Raw genomic sequence first — 4,567 nt, 5'->3', positions numbered from 1 at the left:
TTTGTTGGATCTTTGTGTGGCTTTGGTATCAGCGTAATTGTGGCTTCGTAGAAGGAATTGGGTAGTGCTCCTTCTGTTTCTATTTTGTGGAATAGTTTGAAGAGTATTGGTGTTAATTCTTCTTTGAAGGTCTGACAGAATTCTGCACTGAAACCATCTGGTCCTGTGCTTTTTTTTGGTTGGAAGACTTTCTATGACTCCTTCTATTTCTTTAGGCATTATGGGACTGTTTAGATGGTCTAGTTGGTCCTGATTTAATTTTGGTATTTGGTATCTGTCAAGGAAATTGTCCATTTCCTCCAGATTCTCCAGTTGTGTTGAACAGGCTCTTGTAGTAGGATCTGATGATTTTTTGGATTTCCTCAGTTTCCTTTGTTATATCTCCCTTTTCAATTCTATGTTTGTTAATTTGGATACTTTCTCTGTGCCCTTTGGTCAGTCTGGCTAAGGGTTTATCTATCTTGTTGATTTTCTCAACGAACCACCTCCTGGTTTTGTTGATTTTTTGTATGGTTCTCTTTGTTTCTACTTGATTGATTTCAGCCCTGAGTTTGATGATTTCCTGCCTTCTACTCCTCCTGGGTGAAATAGCTTCTTTTTGTTATAGGGCTTTCAGGTATGTCATTAAGCTGGTAATGTATGCTCTCTCCATTTTCTTTTTGGAGGCACTCCGGGCTATGAGTTTTCCTCTTAGCACTGCTTTCATTGTGTCCCATAGATTTGGGTATGTTGTGTTTTCATTTTCATTGTGTTCTAAAAAGTCTTTAATTTCTTTCTTTATTTCTTCCTTGACCAAGGTATCATTGAGTAGAGTATTGTTCAGTTTCCACGTGTATGTGGGTTATCTGTTGTTTCTGTTGCTATTGAAGACCACTTTTACCCCATAGTGATCATATAGGAGGCATGGGATTAGTTCGATCTTCTTATATTTGTTGAGGTCTGTCTTGTGACCCATTATATGGTCGATTTTGGAGAAGGTACCATGAGGTGCTGAGAAAAAAGTATATTCTTTTGTTTTATGATAGAATGTTTTATATATATATATCTGTTAAATCTAATTAGTCCAAAGCTTCAATTAGTTTCATTGTGTCCCTGTTTAGTTTCTGTTTTCCTGATCGGTCCATTGAGGAAAGTGCAGTGTTGAAGTCACCCATAATTATTGTGTTAGGTGCAATGTGTGCTTTGAGTTTCTTTTTCGAAAGTTTCTTTTACGAATAAAATTTCTTTTAAGAAAGAGGGTGCCCTTGCATTTGGAGCATAGATGTTCAGGATTGAGAGTTCTTCTTGTTGTATTTTTCCTTTGACCAGCAAGAAGTGTCCCTCAGAGTCTCTTTTGATGACTTTGGGTTGAACATCAATTTTATCTCATATTAAAATGGCTACTCCAGCTTGTTTCCTGAGACCATTTGCTTGTAAAATTGTCTTCCAGCCTTTTACTCAAAGGTCGTGTTTGTCTTTGACTCTGAGGTGTGTTTCCTGTAAGCAGCAAAATGTAGGGTCCTGTTTATGTCTCCAGTCAGTTAGTCTGTGTCTTTTTATTGGGGCATTAAGTCCAATGATGTTAAGAGATATTAAGGAATAGTGATTGTTACTTCCTATCATTTTTGACGTTATTTTTTAAATTTGATTGCTTAACTTCTTTTGGGTTTGATGAAAGGTTACTATCTTGCTTTTTCCAGGGTGAAGTTTCCCTCCTTGTATTGGTGTTGTCCTCCTATTATCCTTTGCAGGGCTGGGTTTGTGGATAGATATTGGGTAACCTTGGTTTTGTCATAAAATATCTTAGTTTCTCCATCTATGGTGATTGAGAGTTTTGCTGGATATAGTAGTAGATTTGTGTTCTCTTAGAGTCTGCATGAGATCTGCCCAGGAACTTCTAGCTTTCATGGTCTCTGGTGAGAAATCTGGTGTAATTCTGATAGGTCTTCCTTTATATGTTACTTGGCCTTTTTCTCTTACTCCCTTTAATATTCTTTCTTTGTTTAGAACATTTGGTGTTTTGATTATTTTGTGACGGGAAGTATTTCTGTTCTGGTCCAGTCTGTTTGGAGTTCTGTAGGCTTCTTGTATATTCATAGTCATCTCTCTCTTTAGGTTAGGGAAGCTTTCTTCCATAATTTTATTGAAGATATTTGCTGGCCCTTTAAGTTGTAAATCTTCACTCTCATCTATGCCTATAATCCTTAGGTTTGGTCTTCTCGTTGTGTCCTGGATTTCCTGGATATTTTGGGTTACAAGCTTTTTGCATTTTGCATTTTCTTTAACTGTTGAGTCCATGGGTTCTATGGAATCTTCAGCATCTGAGATTCTTTCTTCTATCTCTTGTATTCTGTTGCTGATAATTGCATCTCTGTGCCCTGATTTCTTCCCAAGGCTTTCTATCTCCAAAGTTGTCTCCCTTTGAGTTTTCTTAGTTGTTTCTACTTCTGATTTTAGATCCTGGATGGTTTTGCTTAGCTCCTTCACTTGCTTGTTTGTGCTTTCCTGTAATTCTTTAAGAGATTTTTGTGTTTCCTCTTTCATGTCCTCAGCCTGTTGACCAAAGTTCTCCTGTATTTCTTTAAGTGTTTTTTGCGTTTCCTCATTGTTGGCTTTTGTATTCTCCTGGATTTCTTTCAATGATTTTTGTGTTTCCCTTGCAAGGGCTTCTAACTTTTGATCCATTTTCTCCTGAATTTCTTTAAGTATGTCCTTCATGTGTTCCTGTACCAGCATCATGACCAGTGATTTTAAATCCAAATCTTGTTTTACTGGTGTGATGGGGTATTCAGGACATGCTGGTAGAGGAGAATTGGGTTCAGATGTTGCCATATTGCCTTGATTTCTGTTAGTGACGTTCCTGTGTTTGCCTTTTGCCATCTAGTTCTCACTGGTGTTACTTGGTCTTGTCAGTGCTGGACTCACCAGTGCAAGCTGCCCCTTCCCAGTTGGCCTCTGGTGCACAGCTTACCTCCTGCACTACTGTAGACAGGGTGCTACTGCCCAGGCTGTTCAGATCCCGAAGCAGGCACCCGAAGGCTCCTGCTGGGGCCCGCTGGATTCACTGGAGCACACTGACTTCTCCCAGCTGGCCGCCCGGATGCCCCTCTAGCCTCTTGCAGGACCTGGAGATGTGGTGTGGCCGCCCAGGCTGATTTGGATCCGGAAGCGGAGAGAGTTGAGCTGAGGGCTCCCGCCTGAGGCCTTGCCCCAGATTGTGTCTGTGGACCAGATGGAGCCCGTGTGCACCCCCAGGGAGCGCCGACGGTGTATGCTGCAGGGACCTCCCCTGTGTTCTGCTCACTCTGCTGGGCAGCCGATCCCTCAACTGGGCTGGCGCACACAAGGTTAGCCTGACTGCCCAGGCCCTGAGTCCAGGCAAAAGCCTGCGAGGCCAAGGTCCAAGCAAAGTTCCCCTAGGGCTATGACTGTTAATTGAGTCCGCCAGGTGACCAGGATGGTGGGCGTGCGTGCCCGCGCTCCCTGAAAGCGCCGGGAGAGTCTGCTGTGCTAACAACCTCCTGGGCGGGTTGACTCACAGATGGCCCACCAAGCCGCCCAGTTCTTGCGGTCAGTCCTATGCCGTTTGGGGCCTAGATCCCCGCTTTGTTAGCCTCAGGCTATGCCCGTTATGGCTCTGTCCGCCAGAGCACTCTGTCCTCATGCAGGCAAACTGGCGGCTTGCATGCAGGCCCGGGCAAAAAACCTCCTGGCTGGGTTGGTGCCCCGATGGTCCCCCAAACAGCCCAGGGCCTGGGTGCAGGCCAATGCCCATCGGGCTCAGACCCCCGCAGTGTTGGCCTAGGATTATGTTTGTGTACCTCAGTCTGTCCGATGTGTCTGGAGCCCGAAACCAAGATGGAGGTGAGCCTCTCCTGACTGGCGGGAGGCCGAGTTCTCTTCAATTTTCTTTTATCTGCTGAGACTTGCTTTGTAAGTGAATAAGTCATTAGTTTTGGAGAAAGGTTCACAAGGTACTGAGAAGAACATACAATCTTTAGTGTTTGGGTAAAATGCTTTGTAGATATGTTAGGCCCATTCATTTCATAACAACTGTTATTTCCATTATTTCTGTTTAGTTTTTGTCTGAAAGACCTCTGCATTGGTGAGAGTGGGGTATTGAAATATCCAACACCTATGTGGTTTGATGTTAGTAATGTTTATTTTATGAGTGTGGGTGCCTTTGAATTTGATTCATAGATGTTCAGAATTGAGATGTCATCTTGAAAATTTTTTCTTTGATGTGTATGAAGTGTCCTTCCTTGGCTTTTTTTATTAGTTTTGGTCAAAAGTCTATTTTGTTAGGTATAAGAATGGCCACACCAGCTTGCTTCTTGGATCCATTTGCTTGGACAAATAAAAATAAAATAAAATAAAATAAAATAAAATAAAATAAAATAAAATAAAATAAAATAAAATAAAATAATTTAAAATAAAATAAAATAAAATAATAAAATAAAATAAAATAATAAAATAAAATAAAGTAAAATAAAATAAATCTTTTCCAACCCTTTACTCTGAGGTACTATGTTTGAGGTAGAGATGTGTTTCTTCTGTATAGCTGTAGGTTTGATCCTGTTTTCACATT

The sequence above is a fragment of the Apodemus sylvaticus genome, chromosome X, assembly GCF_947179515.1.
Source record: "Apodemus sylvaticus chromosome X, mApoSyl1.1, whole genome shotgun sequence".
NCBI classification, from domain to species: domain Eukaryota; kingdom Metazoa; phylum Chordata; class Mammalia; order Rodentia; family Muridae; genus Apodemus; species Apodemus sylvaticus.
Note: the sequence above shows the minus strand (reverse complement) of the source record.